This window comes from Boleophthalmus pectinirostris, unplaced genomic scaffold (genome assembly GCF_026225935.1).
Source record: "Boleophthalmus pectinirostris isolate CB_2022bp ecotype Guang Dong unplaced genomic scaffold, ASM2622593v1 HiC_scaffold_20, whole genome shotgun sequence".
Classification (NCBI taxonomy): domain Eukaryota; kingdom Metazoa; phylum Chordata; class Actinopteri; order Gobiiformes; family Gobiidae; genus Boleophthalmus; species Boleophthalmus pectinirostris.
In genome coordinates this window covers 15,484,731-15,509,249 of record NW_026571153.1, presented here as the reverse complement: position 1 = coordinate 15,509,249, position 24,519 = coordinate 15,484,731, and the positions used below count along the sequence as shown (strand labels likewise).

Below are 24,519 nucleotides of genomic sequence, written 5' to 3'. Positions count from 1 at the left end.
TTAACTCACAAATCCTGCATATTTAGGCTGAGTTCATCTCTCAAACACTGTGTTCCACCTTGTGATGTCATGTTGTAATACAAGAAGTGCTCCACTGTGTTTTTAAACTCCAGAAACCTTCTCTAGAATCATTTAGATGATTTCAGCCCTGGAGTTGCCGGATTTTAGTGATTAAACGTAGCTGTTAATTTGAAAACTACATGACATCACAAGGTGGAACAGAGCATTTTGAGCTTTGGAAACGTAGACAGCCTAATAATGCAGGGTTACTCAAATGTGTGAATGAAACAAAAATATGTTTCTGATCAGGTAACTCCATTATAACATGACTTAAAGCTCACAAGAGTAAATATTGGGTAATATACACTACCTCTCAAAAGGTTTTAGAACACCACACTTTTTCCATTTTTTTACTGTTTACTTGTTGACCAAAACATATTCTAAACTTTTGATTCATGAAAGTGTCCAGCTTTGGCAGATATAACAGCTGAACACACTCGTGGCTCATTCTTTTTACAATAGAAATCAAATATTCAATCAAAAATTCTTCCCAAGTCTGTTGCAGAAGTTCCCATAAATGTGTGGCACTTGACTTTCACTCTTCTGTCCAGTTCATCCCAAACCAGCTCGATGGGGTTTAAGTCTGGAGACTGTGCTGAACACTCCATGTTTTCAATCTCACCATCTTGTTCTTTTTTCCTGAGGTAGTTTTGGCAGAGCTTGGACTGTGTTTTGTATGTTTTGTCTTTTTTTTTTTTTTAAACCTCTGGCTGTTCAGTACTTACCTTTGTACCATTTCAAGCTCTTCATTGGACTTGCACGGCTTGAATTGCAATAAATAACTGGAAAAATTAGGACGTTCTAAAACTTTTGACTGGTAGTGTATATTTTAACATAAGATGGATGGGTTTAATGCTATACTATTGGATATTCCAAATAAATAGAGAGAGAACTAGATTGTACACTTTCCACCAGAAAACCTACTGTATTTTCCGGGCTATTAGGCGCTCTGGGTTATAAGATACACTGTCATTAAATGGTCTATTTTTTAACAAATAAACCGCACCGGACTTTAAACGAAACCCAACAGTTGGATGGGTCAGTGGGACTTTGTTTGTCGTGTTCACGGTGACTCTGGGCTTTGTTCAGTTGTGGCGTGTAGGGAGGGTGCTGTCTGGGACGGCTGGATTGTTGGCGTGTTCACAGTGAGTCAGTTGTTCAGTTGTGTCTAGAAGTGGCACATTGCACTTGCTTTTTCGGTTCGTTCCTCCATTCCGTTCCTCATCAGCTTAGAGTGATGAGTGTGTCTGTGGGTGTTTTTCGATGCATGGTCGCTGTCTGCTCTGTGCGTGTTTGCGTGCGATGCGGGTGCGGCTATGTAGTTTACTGAAGTCGTGCTGGGACACCCGAGTGGATTTCTGTATAGAGCGCTCTGGATTGTGGGAGCGTGCAGTCGTTTTTTGATGGGGTTAGAGGCATAAGAGAGCGTCTAATAGCCCGGAAAATACAGTACATGATGCATCTTTAAGTTTTAACTCCATATACTTTAATAGCCGAATTTACTGCATATAAATGTAACCTTACTCTTTGAAAAATAATATCCACCGCCAAAACAAAACATTAAAGATAACATTTATTTAGAAAAATGTTTGTACAATGAAAAACTAGATGTTACAACAAGTTTGCTCTTTTGTATTTTCGGCTCATATGAACCCAAATTTTAGGTCACGTCTTCATTTTGGTCCTTGGTGGAATTTGGGTTTCGGATGGGGACACATTACTTGCAATGTGTTTGAAGACTAGAATTATTCATGGCGTGTCTTACTAAAGTTCAGTCCATCGCAGCTCGAGTGCAGACAATTACAGAGGACAGTGGGCGCTTGTGGGAATCTGATTTTACAAAGGCATTATGCTGGTTGGAAAACAGGGACAAGTCACAGAGATGGCACCTCATGGAGAATTTTCCGACATTCCAAATCAAACTGTTGGTTCTAGAACTAGGTCGCTGTGTTATGTGACAGCCACAGGAAAGACGAGGACGAGGAGGAGGGAGAGGAGGAGGAGGAGGGAGAAGTTTGTTTTCAGAGAGAAATAGGAAAATATAATGGCTATTTCAAAGGACGGAAGGCTGTAACATTTTTGTAACATATTGCGTTTTCTTTACATTGTGGTTACATCTGCACAATATTTAAAAAAAGAATCTACATTTGTGATAATGGTTTATGAAAAAAGAAAAATATTATTAAAAAAAGACTATATGAAATATTATATTATATTATATATAATACTATCAAGAAATATTGCAGTTTACACATGTTAAAAACAAGATCTGTGTTTTATTCATTATTTTCTTTTTTAATCCATAACCTCACCTTATTTTGGTCTTGGACTGTTTACTTTTTTGGACAACTTAAATTAAAAAAATGTACATTTGTTGTTTATCTGACCAAATATCAAACAAAACGGGGCATGAGGAACTCCCCCCCGGTACTTAAAAAAAAAAAAAAAAAACGTGAATAAAGCGTGAAAACTTGAATTAAATAAATGAATAATGAATAAAATTGAAAAAATAAATAAATAAATTCAAGACGGTGGGGGGGTGGCAGGAGGGGGTCGCTACTGTCGATAGCATTCTGATTCATTATTCAAGTTAGTTATATAAAGTGTTATGCTTAAGGACTCAATGGCAGTATGAAGTGAAATGTAAGCGCATACACAGCATCGCTCCCTCAGCCCCAGTTTTGTAAATTCAGGGCTCTGTCTAGTGATGTAACATTTTTGTTGGAACCTCATTTTTTAAAGAGACTGATCTTTGTTTATGCATTTTTACCTGATTAATGAGCAATAGGCAACTGGAGTGAAAACTTTGTGAACAAAAACACTGTAAGTTAGCATTATAAGTTTGTTTTTCAAATTATTATCACGTTTTATTTAGATTATGCATAATTCTCAAAGGGTAACACATTTCCATTCTCAGTTTGAATAGTTTTAAACAAACCTTTGCCTTGTTCTTTTTTTTCTCTGTGATTAGTTCAAGGGTGTAGGTTTGCATAAGGACTGTGGGGACATGTCACAACCAGTATTTGGGGAAGACAAAATCGTCCCTATCAATATTTCCCATTTAATTTTAAGAAACAACATATTCATTTATTCAGTTATTTTTCCAAACTCAGTAGTATTAATTGAAAACGTTTTAGTTCACATTTTGTTTATTAGAGGTTCTGAGATGTATTCAGTGATATAACGACAGAGTTACCCATACTGCTATTTCATTGGCTGCAACAGAGTGATGTCATTAGTGGTGAGGCTTGAGCAGGCATGAGCAAAGACGCTGTGCACCAAACTTTGAAAAACTTTTCAAAAGGAACTTACTTGGCTTCATCTTCAATTAAACTTGCCTTATAATGAGTCACTGCAGAAAAAGAGCTACTATCTCTACAAGTGCACCTCCCAAACCGAGTCCTACTTGTGCACTGTTAGCAGCCGAACTCTACTGACAATATTCCATGGAAAAATGTACAGATAAATATCTCCTCACCAACAAGTAAAGGAAAATCTGCTGCAAACTTCTACATCTCTGTTGTCTGGTAAAGCAACCTACATGGAAGTACAAGTAACCTATCAGTTGGTTTCATTGGGATTAGTTTGGATTGGTTTGCAGATAAAATGAGTCCTGACATATACCCTATTTTTCGGACTATTAGACGCGCTCTTAAGCCTCCAACCCCATCATAAAACGACATCCCAGCATGACTTCAGTAAACTACAAAGCCGCACCACCCGCAGCGCACGCAAACACAGACGGAGCAGACAGTGACCGCACAGCGAAACACACCCACAGCTACATTCATCACTCCACGTGGACGAGGAACGGAACGGAGGAACGAACCGAAAAAGCAAGTGCAATGTGCCACTTCTAGACACATCTGAACAACTGAGTCACTGCGCCAAAAATCCAGCGGCCCCAGACAGCACTCTCCCTACACGCCACAAATGAACAAAGCCCAGAGTCACAGTGAACGTGCCAAACAAAGTCCGACTGAGCCATCCAACTGTTGTGTTTCATTTAAAGTTAAAGTTTATTTGTGAAAAAAGTTTGAAAATAGACCATTTAATGACAGTGCGTCTTATAACCCAGAGTGCCTCATAGCCCGGAAAATACGGTAAATACATGTAAACCGTGCCAGCCTTTTGAATGACATAAGGACCTCTTTGACATAAACAGATCCAAAAGATTTGTATAAAAGAGCTGAAAGTCCCATCAGTAGCTTTACGCATTAACAACAGTCATATATGGACTAACACACTCCCGCAACGTAAACCTTATTTTTTCTGTTGCATTCCTCTCAAACCCGCATAACTTCCTCCATTCTCTTCCCCTCGCCTATAATCAAGCCAGCCTCTCTTTCTGCAGATTATACAGACATGGGTGTAAAAAGAGAGGAATAAAAAATTGCCTCCACGCCGAGTTTACGCCTGACAAACAGCATCCACGCGGAGATCTGACACTGCAATTTGCACTTACACACAGGGCCAAATCCTAGCCCTATTCCGATACATTTCCACTACAGGCCTATTTTGCAAATCAATCATGCAGCACAAAATAGTGGCGTCGAGGCTTATATTTTTCCAACTGCCCAAAGTCAGAGAAAGAGGGGGGGGAGGGGGGTGAATAAGCTTGAGATGTGGCTGGGGTGTTTATGGAGAATATGAATGGAGGTAGCGTGGAGCTTTTATGCCTTCTAATAAGCCCCTATAGACCAGTGGAACATTACAACACTACAGGTTTACTACCAATGCTCAGAGATGTACGTTTTGTCTCTCCTGGATGTGTAGGGGCGTAATATGTAGTCATGAATCAGGTCACCAGACGACTTCCCCTGTACATGTGATGAAGAAAGGGAGTCTGTATGGTTCATGCTGTTCTTGATACACTTCTTACCCCAGTGGTGGAGGAAAAGGGTAATTTTGTGCATTGAAATCTTGCAAATGGCCGTGGTCATATAATGCATAAAATTACCAAAAATCAAGAGAATATCTACTTTTTCTTTTTGTTATTTTTTAAAGGTAATGGATATGGGCTTCTACTGGATGGTCTGTTTTATACTGAGAACATACTAGTATATTACAGAGTCTTTTGGGTTGGGTTTTGGTCAAATGATCTGGAATTTGGTGCTTTCTGTTTTTTGATACATCATAAAAATGTTTTAAGTAAATGGGCAAATGCTTAAAGAAGCATAAAGAAGTGGGGTGATTCATATATGTTTTAGTAAGGTTTATTCTCGTGCATTGAAGACACCATTGCTCAGAGGATTCTTATTTTCCTCTCACCCTAACTGGGCAGTGCCTGAAAGACTAAGGCACACATGACAACGCTCCTGGATTTTTATTTTTTTTGCAAGTTGAAAAAAATGTGCATGTACACACTTGTTGGATCAATAAATATTAACTTCCAGTAACCAGGACAGTATTGTGTGATGTCACCAGCTACTTAAATTTGGAGACCCAGCAATTTTCTACCAGAAATGTACTTAAAATAAGTATCCACTGGTGTCATAGTTTGTAACTTAGCAGACATACACATATACATCTTCTTTGAGTCAGTGCGCGCTTCCAACATCGCATCTTGGTGTGACTCCAACACCTCCTCCTCATATGGAAAGAGTAAAGTTGTTTGAGATGCTGTGGGTGGTACAGCAGAAATGCCCTGGATTTAAACAACATGATGAAACACTTGCAGTTGTTTGGACCATAAGGTTAAGCATGAGCTCTAATCTTGTCATGTCCTTGTCAAGTTTGTTGTGGGTGTGTCGTTGCCATGGCGCGTGACTGGCGTGGCGAGGGCGAGGACAGTCAGCAGAGCACCAAGGGGAACTGATGCAAGCTCATAAAAGGGCGGTCAAGGCAGTTCTGTCGACCATGGAGGGAAAATGAGCCCCGCTGTCAGGCTGAACAACAATTTGTTCTCTTTGAAAGCAGATGTAGGCTACGTTAATTTATTTAGGATTGTTTGTTCACTGGACATGATCGATAACTCTATTCTGGGTTGTTTGAAAGATGGCATCATGTAATTATTGCTTCTCCACTATAAAACTTTTCTGATGGAAGGTCTGCTACCTGCTTGTCTTTGTGGAGGTGTTATTGTTTTGCCTGAAATGTTCCGCAATAAATGTATCCATCTTGCACTTGTTTAATTAGAGGTGTTGTAACACCCACAAACGTGGTAATTATTACATCTGTGGGTGTTAAAGGTGTTGTTGTTATTGATTTAATTACCTAGAAAAATATACATTTTCCTCTGACGTAAGGTCTCTGACATATATGCCAAATTAATATGCAAATTACAGCTGCAGTTTAAGTAGTGATAAAACCTGAAGTATAAAGCATACTTTCCACTGGCCTAAATCAGCACAGCATTTATAACAGCAACAGCAAGTCCTGCGTTACAAAACTGGTGGACTTAAGGAAATCCTTATCTAACCCAGCCTTGTAGCCAGCCCACTTCAAAGATGCTGAATGCTTTGGTTTTAGGGGTGTTATTCAAATGTGTTGATCCCTTTTGGCCCTTCATAAGCATATTAATAGTATTTTTGTCACACAAATGGCTGGTGGTCATTGAGGCATAATCAAACAATGAGCCTGCGTGTGCCACTATAAACGGTTTAAAGGCAGCACAAAACACTGTCATATTTCTCTTTTAGAGCCATTGTTCTGGCCCCATTCGAACAAATGTCTATTTTTATCCCCTGCACTGGCTGGGTGCAAATGGCACAGTATTATTATGCCATTATATCAGAGCACGAGCTTTTATGTTTTTCTTGATAAAACATTCTTTATCGTAAAAATATACACTACTATTGTTTATGAATACTCGAGAATACCACATCTCTTCAAAAATTGCATCGTATAAGCTTAATTGATAATGCTATGGCAAAGACGGAATTAATGGTAAGCAACAACTTAAAGGTGCACTGCTTAACTTTTCTGGTGGAGGGTGGGCCCATTTGCTTGCCTCCATGGAGATGTCATACAGTTTTATTAAATGTATTTATCTCCATGGACTCAAGCACCTGATGCCACCAGACCAAGTTACAGTCAGATCAGTTCAGGCAATAAGATTTCCATGGAGACATACAAGATGCTTAGCCTAATTCAACAGCCAGTTTCACTTTGTGGAAACTGTCTGACCTCGCAGCATTAGGTTTCGTTCGCTCGATGGTAGGCGGGTAGCTTTTTTTAATTTAACCAATTACTGCTATTTGGTCGTGACATATGTAATGCACCGGAAAGCTCAGTAGTGCCCAAGTAATTGCTGGCACAACAGCAAACAAAGCAGAGAGTGAAAATCCTCAATCTTGGGAATCATTTCCAACACAGAATCTATGGGTTCATCCACATCCATCTCGACCGCTTTGTTTACTGTTGTGCTGCACCACAAAAGGGACACAGACAGGGGCTTGAGTTTGATGTCATGGCTTCACAGCTCTTCACTGATTGGCTGGTGTGTGGTCTGCAACTTCTGGGGTTCTTGCAAACTGCCATGTGTATTCCGATTCCTGACCTAGTCGCTGGAGAGAAATTAAATTGAGAGGAGGCACTAGGTGGCACCAGCCTGGCTACAAGATACTTTCCTCCACCGAAAAAGTTACATAGTGCACATTTAAAAAGGGGCAAATCATACCACTAGCAATTAATATACAGTTTATCATCATGAATATATTTTAATTGGATACATATGTATAATGGCTAAACACTTCTCTGTTATTAAAGAATATTTTTGAATGTATCGGGGGGGAAATACAACAACATATTTGGGATTTTAAAATATTTTTGAGAATAATGTCATTTCTTCTGAGATTCCTCCCAGCGCACACACACACACACACCAGGGTCACACACCATTTACATTTGTGCAATTACATCGTGAGCATTACCTCGTTGGGAAATTCTCCAACTGGATCCATTCTTTATGTGCTGTAATGTCGCTTAGCGCTCATTTGCAGGAGTTTCATTAAAAAGGCAACAATACATTAATGGCTCTAGGAGATCAATTTCTCCATGCATCTATTTACACTATTTACCCCTGTGATTGTGTCTGTGTGAGGCAGCCCACACCCACCTGCTGCTGCTGCTGTGTCTGTGTCTCTGTGCACTGTTTGTTGGTGATGAGAAATATGCAGGCAATCAGTCAGCACAATAATAGGCTCTTGTTCACAATGTGATGCTTTGGTGAATTGGATGCAGGTTACATTAGCAGTATTTAATGTTTGAAAATTGAGAATTCTGATCATTTTGAATGCTAAATATCCTGTTTCTATGTAGGAATAAGCCTTGTTTTTTCTGTACTATTTTATGAACATTTCGGTGCATCATATTACCATATTGCAAAAGTAAATTCTGTCTTGAATCCCAAGTTGCTGCTGCAAATGTCAACAACATTCTTGAACTGTCTATGAACAATTTGATGTTAGATAAATGAAATAAAATGTCGAGAGCGTATTGCCCCTTCAACGAAGAACTGTCCCAGTGGTAAATAAGATCTAAGGTGAACTTATTAAGTGTTTTGGGTTGATGTGGAAAACTGCAGTGCCCAGAGAAAACCTTAACTGATCAGCCACAACCACATGCTTTGACAAAACTTTACGAAGATGAGTGAATCTGGAGCCATATCCTGTCTCCCTGATTTCAGAGGCAGATTAACCAATCAGAGAAACACATACGCCTTTTGTGTCAAAAACAAACATGGCTGGGAAAGGGAAAAAAACAACATGAAGGACTGAGAAACGGCACGGATTTTCTCAGAATCAACAAGCAACAATTGAAACACCAAACTATTATTATCAGGTAAAAGAAGTTTTGTTCTGAATGATACAAGAATTTTGGAAAAGACATGTCTTCAGCATTTGAGAGATACGTGCTACAAATTAGAGGCTGTGGTTGGATCGTTTCACTTTGGACGGAGGTTTTTCATCTTATATCATCCAGTCCCTTCTGGATTCAAACACAATGTAGAAGGAATTGGCTGGTCAGGCAAGAAAAAACCCACCCAGACACGGTGAGAAACACAAACTCTGCATGCACCTATAGGCCCACACTTGCTTGCTTACTTACTCTAGGTTTGATTGTAATCAGGTTTGTCAGCAACCCTAAGTAATCTCTCCTTCCAACTCTCACCTCACTTTAATCATTCATTCTGAAGTCATGTTTAAGTCCTCATGTTTTTGGTCATAATACGTCCTATCCAGATTATGTTTTACAGAGCATGTCAAAACTGTACTGTATGTACATATTAAAGTGGATACTGTACATTTGGGAGCAGGTATCTGTACTTTCTCCTCCAGTACCTTTGTCAACATCAGTGAAAAGCAAAAGTATTATTTATTATTGTGTGACCTGCTGAAAAGGGATTTATCAGGGATTTATTTTTAACACGTTCATAAAAATTCAATCGACCATTTCAGTCACTCCTGTTGAACAAAATTCAGCACAAATCTGTATCAAAATCACTACATTCGAAGATTTATTAGATCTCAAAATCTACACAAATTACTTTAACTTTTTGCTCTTTAAGTAAATTTTTAAACAGGTACGTTAATACTTTTATTTAAGTAGATTTTTTCATGTTACACATTTAATTTAATACTTCTTCCACCACTGTCATTAAGCACATTTGGAATACATTTTAACGTGATGGCCTTGGATCTACTTGATGAAAATCGTTGCACAAGTATAAACCTCAGCCACGTTACACAAATAACTAAATCTATTTGTACTCAGACATTATAGGTTTAAATTATTTACAAGCGGAGACTGATGAGCTCTTAATCCAGCCACGTTTCTGAAATACAACCTTTTCCTTCTACCTCTTCCTACTGTCACACACACACACTCACGTATGCATCTCTGGTATATTTTCTATAAACAATCCCGGTCACATGGCACTTCCCAGAACAATAATCAATGACTTTCTAAAAATATTTGGACTGGCAGATCGATGAGAGAGATACTGTATGTATACACAAATAGAGCATTGACGGTATTGAGTGCCCTCAGGCTGAATGCTGTTCGAGTCTACTACTATATCTGTCTCCTGTTCCCCCGGCGTGCACTCTTTTACATCCCATAATGCATTGCACGCGTTAGCCCGTCTCGCACAATACAAAACCTCAGGCGCTAAATAATATAGGTGAAAGGCCGATGCGCGACCTGTCGTGTATGCTTCAATTTGGGATGTGTGGAGAGGAGATACACCGAGCTCAAAGTTGTGAGGGACATATTTTGTTTTTGAGTAGCCAGAAATATGAGTCAAAGGACCACAACCAGGGATACTGCAAAAGTATAATATAAGGTACACTGTGTAGCTTTTAGTGGAGGGTCCATCACCAACTTCTCTGCATGCAGATGTTGCCTGGAATGTTCCACAGTATGGCATTACCGTACTATACCATACTACCATACAACTTATGGATTAAAATTTTTACACTGACAGCCGGGAGAGGTCACTCTCGGCTTGTGTGTCAGTATCTGCTGCTCCTATTACTCCTGTACCACTGTCACTTCACTCTACTACGCATGTCTCCTGCAGAAAGAGCCTCTGTCCTGTTTGTATCATGTCAGTCAATAGCACCATTACTTCTGCACCACTGAAAGTTTAGTTAAGTGACGTCAATGACAAACAAAGCCATCCTGATACTGATACTGAACTGATACTGAGTCTGACAACAGAGGAGGTAGTGCTCCGTTTACCTCTGTGGATTTAGTGATTTGGAGTGAGATGGAGAGTTTGGTAAACTTGTTATGTTCTGTTGTTTATGCTTTAGTTCTCTGAAGAACTGTTCATATGTGACGTAAACAGTCTGTTGTTCTCTGTTCTATTGTTATTACTAGAACTTGCTTTTCAAGATAAAATGTCAGTTCCTGGTCTCTGATTTTATAAAAATAAATTTCCCCCAAAAAATGCAACTTATAGTCTGGTGCGACTTAAATATGTGTTTTACTTCTTCATTACACATTTTTTGGATGGTGCAATTTACACTCCGGAGCAACTTATAGTCCAAAAAATAGGGCACAATTATTTATCTCTACTGAGACAGCAGGTGATGCCATAGGACCAAGTTACGTGTCAGATCTGTGGAGAGGTGAGCCCAGTCACAGTAAGAATGCAAGTTTACACAATACACCCTTAAAATAGAATCATCTGAATAATAGTATTACAAATTCCATTGTTAACATTTCAATATAACATAATTATACTTTTTGCACATTTTGGCTTGCGTTTTGTCTCCTTTATGCTTTACTATTCTGAAATTACACCAAAATTGTACAGAATTGTTGGATCTTGATGGTGAGCTTATCAAATGTATTCATTTTCAATCACCTCCCCCAAATATACATATTATCTTTGCTTACCTTTCTGTGCTTTCTGCTGTACCTGTTGTTGAGAATCCATTACATTGGCAGAGCCAGTGTGACCTGATTTTCACTTGTGCATGTGATCTGTCTAATGCACTTAATAAGATAATGGGAAGCTTTACCACCATTCCTTTTACAGCACGTCACACAAAATGCTGTCATTGGCCATTTTCTGCTCTGTGCTAATTGAGATTGGAAATACCAGAGTAAGTCACTACTACATATATGATGGCATAAATTTGTGAAAAAGTCATGATCCAGCAATTCTGAAAAGACAACATGGGGCTTTTATGCAGAGAATCAAACCTCTCTGTAGTAAGTGGCTGCACCAATCAGGGAATAGATCTGAAAATGCACAATATACATTTTATAGCAATCGATAAAGTAAAGTTGGTTTGCCATTTGTGCCAAATATTAGACCCATATTAGTCTACTCTACACTGAAAAAAGTGAAACATTGCTGTTGTTCATTCAATATGTTTTTTTCCCATTGGCTTAAAGAAAGAAAATTAAATTGGCCTGCACAATTTAAACAATACACATTCAATCTTGTGTTTGTATTTATTTTTTCTATGTACAACTAATTGGCTAAAGCAAATCAGCAATAATTTACAATAGTTAATTGATCCAATGAATGTTTGTTCATTAAGCATGTCTTGCGCATGCGCTGTGCCAAGTCAATCCATCCAACATAGGGGGCAGCACTGACAACGGCCTCACTTGACTCTGCCCAATAACAGAGTAGAATATGATATGTGCGCCATGTGCTCTGGCCTCTGATCATCCCAAGAAGCGGGACCGAGACCTCGCCATCCCACTGCCAAGCTTCTCCACGATAAAAGGTAAGAAAAAACACAAAAAACACATTTAGTCTTGTTTTACTTAGTATATGTGTCCCATTTGTATGTAAAGAGGCACAAAAAGTAAGCTGCTTGGAGGTGATAAAAAAATAAAGTACTAGCTAGTTTTAATTGTGTCTTCTAGATACTGAATTCATTGATTGGGTCATCAGAACGATAAAAAGAGGGAATTTATTTTTGACAGCATGTGCGATTTTACCCTTATGTTTGCTTATTGCGAGTGATTAGTTGGATTTTAGATTGGGTCGTTTAGCGCGGCCGCCATTTTGGGCTAACATTAATACATCGCCAACGCTCGTGAGGTGAACCAGTCCAGCTTTTATTTTACGATGTTGTGAACTTGTCAGATTGCGAGTAGTCACCATCAGATTTACGCATTTTGCGCGCTACGGTTAGGTATAACTTTTAAGCCCAGTGTAGTGGAGGCATAAGTACCCGGGTCAAACGAGTGGGCAGCGGCTGATAGAGCAGCGAGTGTTCCTTTCCTCCAGGCTGGAAAGGGCCCCTGAATTGTACCCTTTATGAAACTAAATGAGTTAATCTGTAGACATATGAATTAACGCGCTCTCTCTCCACTGCAGCGCGCAGCCCTCCCCTCGCCCGCTCCTAGAGCTGGGACAGAAACTCCGGTACTGGTATTGAAAAACTAACGTTCTTTCGGTGCCAGATTTCCTTGCCTTTAAAGGTTGTATGGAGGATTTTTTTGGTTTCAAATTGTCAATGATAGCATTATAGAGGTGCAGTAGCCTTGTAATTATGATGACCAAAAAAAAGAGAATAAAAATTCATCAACTCTGGACGTGGTGGGGCTAAACATTTGCCAATAGATAACGACACTGCCTCGTTATCTGTTAGCTGACAGGCTGTCAATCAAACTCCCTACGTTTCTAGCGTAACTGACTTGCCTGCGCGCCGCCGGTACGTGTTTTACGTACGTCTGTCACGCAGTCCACAGACGCAAGATGCAAGACGCACAGACGCTGTTTACTCCACCAACGCAACAGTTCTTAGCGGCTTTTTTTGACCTATATCTTCCTCACAGTTAGCACAAAGTTTGTTGCGATGGCGACAAAAATCCAGGAGCAGTTAGCCGCAAAAGAAAGTCAGTTTTGAGGTTGCTGAAAGAAGAAGACAAGGGGAAAAGCAGCGAAGCCAAACTAAGGTGATTCTTGTAGATTCATTCCAGCAATGGCGCGACTGAAGCAGACGAAGGGTCTAAAGACTGACGCACTGGTCGCCAAATTACTCCTGGACAGGTCACTTCTGCTTATTATGAAAACGTACTTTATTTCCAAGAGCTAGTCAAACGTTTTTCAGGACACGAAAGCGGATATCCTATGTCTGAAAACGTAATTTTCAATGCAAAGAAAGAGTCCGGTTGCTGCTGCGTGTTGTAGCTAGTTCATTCGCACTGAATCTCCGCGCACCCTTCTCTGCACCCCTTTCCTGCTCCTCTCCCCGCTGCCCGTTCCGCTCTTCCCCCTGCTCCTCACTTCTCCGGGCACGGAATCTCTGCGCACTGCTCCCCTCTCCTCTGTCCTCTCCCTGCTCCGCTCTTCTCCCTGCTCCTCACTTCTTCTCCGTGCACGAAATGTCCGCGCACCCCCTCCCCCCGCTCCTCACTTCTCCACCTTGCCTAACCAACACTGTAGTTAGTTGTTTACAAGCACCGGCTGTAAACAAACCTGTTTCTGGCGTAAGGAGGAGGAGGGAGGAGGCGTTTCTACGTAGGGAGCTGTAGGGGAGGGGGGGTGGTTTCACGCATGCGCAACATTTGAAAAGGGACAAACAGTCGCTGGATTTCTCGTTCCTTGGAAAATCCTCTATACAACCTTTAAATGCGAGTGCCCACAAGCCAATAAATACACCGCAGCGATTTCACAACAGCAAAGGTGCTCCCGCATCACGACTGCGCCTTAAACTAACTCAAAGGCACAAACAGTACTCACGTTTTAACATAATTCTACATGTGTCCAAATAAAGCGCCGTGTGTCATCTTACCGGTAAAACAGAAGAGATGAAGAAACAGTGTGCCGCATGAAACTTGGAACCACCCGAAAAATACATCCAGCCATTTATAGTTCCTAAAAGTCAAAGTGCGTAATAATAAATCTACATCTATTCAGTCTGTAATGTCCGTGTAAAATTGAAGCCAAACACATAACATGAACCAAACTCCTGTGTGGAGCGTGTAAAGATGCAGCCAGACGCGTAAAGTTGAAGCCAAACTGGTAATATGAATTAAAACTCCGCCAAAATCCTCCTACTCGTTGGTCCGAGTTGAAGCGTATTTCACAAATGTGTATATATCCATCCAGCTAAACGAGTCCGCTAAACGTTCTCCGTAGTCGTCCTCCTCCGTCCAGGTAACGGCTCGGTAGATGCATAAAATTATTTATCAAAACAACGAGCACGTGCTTGGTGCGCTGCCTTTAATGTAAGGAGGGGTACACGAAGAAAACAAAAGTGAAACTTAAGCGCGTCTAAGCCCACACGAGGATCAGCTGTGCGCTCTGGTTCATTTGCATGCACATTTGTATGGAGTTATAACTTAACATCGTATAGTAGCCTACTGTTTTAATGTATGAATTAGTTATAAAGTAATTCAAGGATTGAAAAGTACTGTATTTAATATTATTAATTAAAAAAAAATCTTTTTGTTACACCATTCCTCTTTACATTTCTATATGACCTGAGAGGAACTCCATGGTAACTCATAGGGGCCTTATATGGACAAAATGAGCTTTTTCTGTACAACAAGATAGGATGCTAATGACAGGACACACCTTACTCACCTGTCTCCTGCTCTCGTTTCCCCTCTCCGTCTGCCTATGAGCTTGTGACTGCTGTGTGCGCATTAGGGGTGGACGACTATAAGCTCTTCTATAGTGTTTTTTTTTTTTTTTTTACATTTTCAAAACAATATTTACAATATACATTTGCATGATGTTATTTTATAATTTTCTCATGAACTTCCTGACCACAGTTTTAGAGTCACTGAGCAATAGGATTTGGCAATCCATGGTGTGGGTCTCGCTTTCTGTTCAGTGATTGGATATCAGCTCGTTTTGAGAAGTGAAAGAATAAACATAAAGACCTTATATTATCATTCTCATAAGTGTCAACATTTAATCATATCCCCTTTTAGGTTATATTCTGTAAACTCTTCATGTAATTCTGAGAGGTGGGTTCAGGAAAAAAGTTTTTTGTTTTTTTTTTGTATAGTGAAAATATTCACATTACAAATATTCAATATGTTTATGTCACATGTGAATGCAAAAAAAAAAAAAAAAAAGACAGAAAAATAACATTGTTCTTATGTTTGCAGGCTTCGCTGAATGATGCAGTGGATATATCTACATGGAGGCAATACACCCTCAAATTGCTGATGATTTTCCTTGGAGACCCTGTTAATGAAATAATAAAAGAACATCAGGTATGATAATGCTATATAGAGAATAAAACCTGTCTTATAATATCAAACTCCTCACCAATTGGCAGCCTGTAATTGATGCCCCTTTTTTGTATACATGTGAATGAAGCAAAACACAACTCCTGGTATGTTTATGAGGAAACAACATAGATCAGAAAATAGCATAATATGTACCCTTTAATGCTCCAAAATAAGTCTAATATATTCTGATTGAGAATAGATAATTATAAAAAAAAAATAAAATAAATATAATACAATTTTTTTTTAAATATAAGCAGTTTGCACTTAAGTAATTATGTAGGTAATTTATTTTATTTTTGGACAATACTTACAGATTTACTATGCAAGTTTTCTAGAGGTTCCATCACATGATTTTTCTCATGAAATTGTTTTGAAGCGCCACAGTGTGATATAAACATTTATCTATGTGTTAATTCAGTTTTTTCAAGCTTTCTTTTCCCCCAAAATACTCCATGGAGAATAGATGGTTTCAGACCCTCTACCAGAAAACTACATAATGCACCTATTTAAAGTGTTTGTTGGTCTAGTTTAGATGTAGATTTTAATCAGTATCACATATTATTTCAGTCTGAATTATTCCCCTATTTGAACCGTGTAGAGCAAACTTGCCTTGAAGCCTATTCTGATTCTAAATGCCATTTACAGTGGTCCTGTTAGTGAATAAATTCATTTGCAGTGATCTTATTTTTTGAAAAAAAAAAAAAAAGCACAGTCCATTATATTGTTGGGAATATTTTACCAATATATTACATAGCATTAATTATATAACAAAATATTAGTTGATACAAATTTTTAAATATTAACAATCAAACTGTAAATTCTACCATAGAATTCTCCACTGACCTCCAGCTCAGTGTTAAACTGTAGGGATTGTAGAATGTTGTGATGTAACATGAACCCAACATTTTCTATGGTCTCCATCTCTATAATCATTGGATCTAGCCACATGAAACTAAGAACTGGCACTAAGTTTACATTTATGCATCATAAGTATGGAGACTTCTCTCAAAGTAAATCTTTTTTATACATAGTTATGAAGTCAATTCCCACCATCTGAAATCATTACATAACATTTTAGAATATGAAGTATTTTTTGCAAATTCTTAGAATGCATACAGATGCATACATGCTGACTGATCATAAGCACTGAAAATTATATTTTGTACTAATCTACTCATGTTTTTCAGGTACAGCAAGAATGCAGTGTGGTGGAGACAATGGCAGTTGTCATAAGTTGTCACTGGTTGCTATGTAACTACTAAATGACTGTATTTAGTGATGTTCACTTTTATGCACTGTTAATAAAAAGTATAATAATTCAATGTGTTGTGAAATAATTAAGATTATAGGACCACTATAAGTAGGAGAAAAAAGTTCAAATAGATTGTATTAATCTATAACATGTACATTCATTTAATGTAGAATTTTAAATTGGCCCATAAATGCTAATGAATGTTTTTGAATTGACTCAATTAACTTTTGTGTGTTGAGGTAACAGATGTTTTCTTGTTGAACCAATTTATAATTTATTAACTGTTATAATTTAAACTTTTTTAGTTTGACCAATTTATAAATATCATTATGATCAATTAACAATATTTGGATGTAAATTATTACTATATAAATTATAAGTTAAACCAGTGTTTTATTTTTTTTCAGTGTATTTCCTGCTCTATGTTGTGTTTTGTTTCATTTTCACATGTTTAACACACACAGTTCTTTTCTCAAATAGGACACAGAAACACAGAAATACAGAAAGGGCTCCACTGTGTTTTTAAACTCCGTACACCTTCACTAGAATCATTTGGATAAATTCAGCCCTAGAATTGTCAGTCTCTACTGAACAAAAGGTAAACGGTAGATGTTAACTTGAAAACTACGTCTTCATGACATCACAAGGTGGAACAGAGCATTTTGAGCTTTGGAGATGTAGACAAACTGATAACTAGAAAAGCAGAGAGCGCAGACCTCCGCCAAGGACTACCCCCATTTTTTATATAAATTGCAATAAAATCAGTCTTCTGGATCAGATCCGGATCAGCCTTTGGAATATGAAAGAGGATCCCATTGTCCATCCCTGAGTCAAATTTCATGGGGTTTGGTCAATAATTAACCGAGATATTGAGAAACAAAATTTTTGGCCCCATTTACCACAATGTTAACAAAAATTTCAAAGTGATCCAGAATCCAGGATTTCTTCCGGATCACCCCCAAAATGAAATCAGTTCTTCCTTTTCACATTTCCAACAAATCTTGAAAATTTCATCAAAATCGGTCCATAACTTTTTGAGTTATGTTGCTAACAGACAGACAAACAAACAGACAAACGCCGGCAAAAACATAACCTCCTTGGCGGAGGTAATAAAGGACTACTCAAACCTGTGTGAATGAAACAAAACACAACTCCAGTGATTTATGATGAGGTAACAACATTATAACATGGCTTAAAACTCACAACAGTCAATTTTGTGTAATATAGCACCTTTAATTTTATAACATTGTAATTTCCATGCTCAATCATAATGGAAAAAATAAGCATAAGCATTCTTACCTCACAACATGAAGATCCCTTGTTCCATTCAAAGTTCTCTGAGTCTATGAGTTTTACATTGATGCCCGGTTTTATGTTAACCAATGCACAGTAGGCAAATCCTCCAGTTAGGTACTCCTATGACTAAGATCCTTGCTCAAGATATTGAGATGATTCCCCGGGAACAAGCCTGATTCATCAGCCGGTTTCACTTTGTGGAAACCATCTGACCTCGCAGCATTAGGATTCATTCACTCGATGGTAGGTGGGTACTTTTTTTAATTAACCAATTGGTTTGGTCGTGACGTATGTAAAGTGCCAAATCCTGTAGGAAGAAGGGCAATAATGTCTGTCCTCTTGATAAAATTCACCATCCTTTTTTGTTCTGGCTTTAAATCGTCAATCTCGGAATGTCTGTCTTCGTCTACATCCATCTCGATCGCTTTGTTTACTGTTGTGCTGTACCACAAAAGGGACCCAGACAAGTGCTTGAGTTTGACGTCTTGGCTTCACAGCTCTTCGCTGATTCACCAGTACGTGGTCTACAACCTCCTGGGTTCTTGCAAACTGTCTGGTATATTCCAATTCCTGACGTAGTCGCTGGAGAGAAATTAAATTGAGCAGAGGCACTAGGCGGTGCCAGCCTGGCTACCCAGGAACTGCAGTGTGGTCAAAATTAGAGACATTTTCCCATACGGTCATTAAAAGGCTACAGATATTTTAATTTTACCATTTATTTTTCCAAACCATATAATATAATTCTTATTTACAAATGAATGCAGGTTTAATCAATAAGGCCATATACTTTAACAAATTATCTGCACGTGATATAAAGCAAGTTATTTCTACACTATGCCCAAAGAAAAATGGATTAAAATTAAATGACGTTTTCGAGAAGAAGTGCATGGCTATAGTGTTTGTATATTCCAAAACACTGTATAATGTATAAGTGAAGCAAGCTCGGTCATATTTGATTTAACCGTACACACAACATATAACGCTAAACTTCCCTGGCTGCTAACACTCCATCTTCAGCCCATCACTGGTTTTCACGCTAACCGGATTTGTCCAGCTCTCTGGGCTAATGTGCCTTCATCAGCAGGTTGGAAACTTAAAGATCATGTGGACTGACAGAGGATATATGGAGGGTATTAGAGGGGCGAATCCACCAGTGGAAGTAGCCTCGGTCCATCGCAGGTTTCCCAATGCCCGGATGACCTCTGTAATATGGTTACCAAGCAACAGGAGGGAGAGAGGAGGGGTCAAACTGATGTTATGAGCTAAATAATTTCATGGTAAAGAGTACTTATACTTGTAGGCTTGCTTGTGTAAAGCTATAAATTATATAAAACATGCAGCTGATTCCTCACTGAAAATTGTAGAAGCCCCAGCGGATGCTTTAAAAATGTTATTGGTAGACTTGATGATAATGATTTTTTATTTATTTATTTATTTAGTTTTTTTTTTTTTTTTATGCCAGGAAAATGAAACGGCATGAGCAATAAGCAAATAAATAAAACTAATTAATTTGGCTGGACAGATATAATGTTGTCCTCTAAATTATTCTTATTATTGCTGACTTTAAACATTTCATTATTCATTTTCACACAGGCTACATTTTCTTTCGACATGGACCAAGTTTGGAGAAAATTTTTAATATTTTTCATAGGTCTAAAAAAAAAAAGTATACATAGCACTACTGGAGGATAAAATTAACAGGAAATGTCTCAAAGTGTGTTATTGTAGAAAAAGCATGAAGTGAAAATGGTGTTTTGGCATACCCCATTGCTCCATTTGCTCTCCTCCATTAGATTCCCCCATATTCACTCATGTAGGACACCATCTCTAATTGCTGTATTTAACATGTTAATGATTTAATTATTCTTTTAATTAATTTGTTACGACTAAATGATTGGCTTAATTTGAGGGCTCTTGGCTTGTCTTCGAGGAGGATGTGGTGTGAGCAGATGCTTCACCGATGCGTTGCGGAATTTGATATTTGATTTCCTGAGGACAAAATGAAGCAGACTGTGGTTAAAGTTTTAGATTTTACAAAAAAAATAAGTCTGCTTTTTGAGACAGATTAATCCCTTGTTTTAATTTAGGTGTTAAAATGCATCGTGAAGTGAAGAATAAGCTCTAAAATTCAACAGACGCATTTTGGGTAACGTGATATACATACACAATTCACCTTTAAAATATTTGTCTAAGTTTTCTAGTGGAGGATCCGTCAAATGCTTTTTCTCATTGAGATTTCATTGCTTTGAGTGTTTTTAGTCAGGTTGATACCACCGAGTGCCTCCGCTCAATTTCATTTCTCTCCAGTGACTAGGTCAGGAATCAGAACACACAGTGAAAAAAAAAGGTTGCTGGATTTGCGTAAAAAAGTTATGGAAAGCGGTTGCACGCAATAAAATTATGTTTAGGCTTTGAAACTTTTTTCGAACCCCTCTACACATATTTTTCTCGGAACATGAACATCACTTTTTCATGTTGATGAAATTTGAACAAATCATGCTGAATATGCATATTTATCTTATGGTACCTTATCATGAAATGTATAAGTATGTATAATTTTATTTAATTGATCTAATTCTGTAAAATAATACAAAAACAGTCTTTAGTTTTCCACAGTTCTGTATTGTCTTAAACAGAATCAAACACAAAGAGAGCACAGGGACAGAGACACACAGTTTGGAGCTGGACAGTGTGAAGATTTATTCCAGTGAAGAAGCTCTGGTCTCTGCCTGTGGACACAGAATAACACATGATGATCACATTCTGATGATCTACTCTGTTGTACATGTTTAAATACACTTATAGCAATTATTACTACAATAATGGACCAGAACAGAATCACAAGAACATTAGAACTGTATCTGCAGAAACAAAACTCACCATGTGCTGCTTTTCTTCCTCTAAACACAGTAACAGGGAGGGCATCTGGTATAAAGTCCTCCTAATGCCACATCACCTTGTACAAGTACGATAACAGTTTCAATAGGAAGTTCATTTTGAAAAATTTTAAAATAATTTTAGTTGGTTTACTTACTTTGTTCATCTGTGGTCTGTGTTTTGTTGGTTCTCAAACATCTTCCTTTTTTCTGAAACATCAACTATAACATTCATGAACTTCCCCACAGCTCCAGCAGAGCTCTGGACGTCACTCTTGTTTGTAGACGACTCTGGAAGCAACACATTCAAATCTTAGTACAACTGTCACCCTCTTGTAGATGGACAGTCAAAAAACAATTTGTTTCAAGCTGTCCTTACATTAACTCTAATTTCAAATAAAACAACACAAACATGTTTTAACAATGACGACATTCTAGGCCGGAGAAGCACATAATAAAATCTTTGAAAAGTCTTACCTCCAGATCAGCTCTCATAATCCTCCTGCTCCACACTGTGTCCTCTGCTCCTGTAACTGTCCTGTGTCCTGTTACATTTGAATTTTCCCTCCAAAAGTTTTGCGGAGGAGAATTCCAGAGGGAGGAGCCTCACCAGAAATTATAATAAAGTCATGTTTCCTCAACCTGATTAAAACATGCAGGTCTCACATCGGCCACAATCAAGCGATGTTTGTAAGATTTAAACATGCTTGACAGAGAAACGTAAAAAAGTGATGTTATTGTTGTCAAATATGTTTTTGCAATTTGAGCAACCCCTCTCGGACCGTTTTTTCAGTGCACTAGACGGTTCGCAAAAACCCCAGAGAAGTCCAAGTTTGGGTAACAGCCAATCAGCGAAGAGTCATATATTCAGTGTTGTCAACGATTCCCAAGATCGAGGATTTAAAGCTGGAATAAAGAGAATGTTTGGTAAATTTTATCAAGGGGAAAGAGGTTATTGCCCTTCTTCCTACAGGATTTGGGAAAAGCTTAGTATACAGTTAGCCCCATTAGTGGTGCATTACACACATTATGACGAAATAGCAGCGATCGTTACCTACCTACCGTTGAGCAAATGAATTATAACAATGCAAGGTCAGATGGTTCCTACGAAGTGAAACCGGCTGATGAATCAGGCTTGGAGTGTTTTACAGTATGGCATTAAACCTTTCTATCTTCCTGGAGACCAAACCAGACATGTCATATCTGTGGAGAGGCGACACCACCCAGGGCCTGTTTACACGAGAACGCTTGCGGGTAAAAATGGCAAAATATTTTAACGGAAGTGCCTTTGGTTTAGACAGTGACGGCATTTTTGGGGCTTAAAAACGTAAAACTCTGAATCCACCCTCCACAGTGGAAAAGTTGAATACGTTCCACTGTAGCGTTTCTGTTTACACTGCCCAAGACGCAAAACTCTGGTCAGATCTGCTCACGTCGCGTACGAGTTTTCGTCACATACATCACCACCTAGCGTCACCACCTAAACACCTGGCGTGCATACCATATCGAATTCCACACACTTGCACGCAAATTTCTTCCCAAAAACACTAGTCTAAACACGGAATAAAAAGTGAAGATGCGGCGCTACTTTTGCATCTTCTGTTCAGACCGTCATCATATAAATGTAGTCTCAGTCACCTATAATTAGAGCTGTTTAAAGTCATACCCTGAAACATTCCAGGCAAAGCAATGACACATTCATAGAAACAAACAGGTGATGGACCCCCAACCAAAAAGTTACAGTGCATTTTTACTGAAATAGTCTTGTTCTTTATTTGTAACAGATATTTTTTTCTCCTTTTTTTCTTAATATCCTCCAAACTGTATTGATGATGGTGTAAGTGTAGGTAATCTGTATGCGGAGGGTGATCCTGTACACGGCCTGCTTTTATCTCCTCCCTCTCACCAACAAACATGCTTTACTTATATGTGGTATTTATCAGCACATGTACAGGATGCTTTGACTCACAATTACCCCCTGTCCCATTCTTCACAGTGTACAGTGCATCACATTAGCGTGGCTCTTGACATGCTCTCTTTAAGGTTGGGCCTGCAGTCTTTGATAGTTGACACAAGAACAGGGGCAGCCAGATGCTCTCGAGTGTCGGAAAGATATTGACCAAAGTTGACGGTTCAGTATGTTCCATATGTTGCATACTGTTATTGTAAACTTTGGTAAGACACCGTATATAAGATGGAGTATATGAAACAGCGTGTGGTTGTGAATGTAAATGGTGGAAGATTCCTTGTAAATACACTCAAAAATAAGAATAAAGTGGATTTATAATTTACAAGATTATCCTGAACTACGTTTTGCACGATTTGATATATTTTTAATTTCTTGAGTTTGTCTACACTGCTTTTTGCCCTGACGAAGACCATCTTGCTAGTTAAAACACGTTGGCGTCCCTTCATGCAATAAAGGACTTTTAATATATTCGGTCGGAGTGCCACGGGTTTGGACCTTGCCCACTTTTACGATTTCCAGTAAGGGCAACTTTCTGTTTACAACTACTAGTCTGGCCCTCGTAGAGCACCTGTACTGCTATTTTCTGGCTCTTTTATGACCCAGTGAAGCGCTCTACCTCTTTTCTTCATCTGACTGCTACACTCCCTCTTGGACCTGGAGCCAAGAAGAAGTGGAAGGTACAAGAAGCAACACTTTAATGTCCAAAAGGAGGTGTTTTCTGAATAATAAATATAATGTAAATCACTAAATTACAGTCAACTTGTTTGAAATAGTCATTGGACCTAGCAGACTCCTCACTGTATCACCTAACAAAGTCAGTGTTCCAGTTTTGCTGTCAGACATTTTCGAGCAGTTTAATATGAGCCGGTATTACCCCTTGTACGTCCTCCAGTGATCCCCTGCACCCTGGCTCTGACTGGCTGATGGAGAGGCCCAGGATGTAATCTGGGATTAATTACTGGAATTCTCTTGTGCGGAGGCTCTGAGGGCTCCGCTGGTGTTCAGGCTAATCTGGGTGACAGTGGATTTGTGGTGCAGCTGGAGGACGCAGGTAGGACTCTGTAAAGCCAGTTATATACACTAACATGATCCAGACATTAGCAGGGGTTAGAGCCATGGGGCTGGTCAGGTCTAATTGCAAGACCTGCGAGGTTTTGCTGGGTCATTACTCAATTTAGTTGGATTGTAAATGCAGCCGTCTCAAAGATTTTTGTGCCATTCATTTTGGAAAGTAATTTTAGACCTATTTGGTTTGTTGGCATAGCTCTTGGTCAAAGTTGTTTTTTATTCCAATGGATGTTTTATGTTCTTGTCAGAGTAAATAACGAAGAACAATGGTCCTTATTTTTTTTTAAATATTTGCAGCATTATTGTTGGGGTGCGTTCACTGCCTTCTGACT

The 24,519-nt window shown here is 38.7% G+C and overlaps 2 long non-coding RNA genes across 2 annotated transcripts in view; one reads left to right on the top strand and one right to left on the bottom strand.

The window, feature by feature from the left end:
• The window catches only part of LOC129409861 (uncharacterized), a 43,107-nt gene that overhangs the window by 13,221 nt on the left and 5,367 nt on the right, over positions 1–24,519 (top strand). The window lies entirely within an intron of this gene.
• Positions 20,885–21,423, bottom strand: LOC129409862 (uncharacterized). The gene is made up of 3 exons (XR_008632621.1): positions 21,309–21,423; positions 21,155–21,230; positions 20,885–21,003 (listed from the first exon to the last, which is right to left on the bottom strand). It is a non-coding gene; the product is annotated as an uncharacterized LOC129409862 (long non-coding RNA).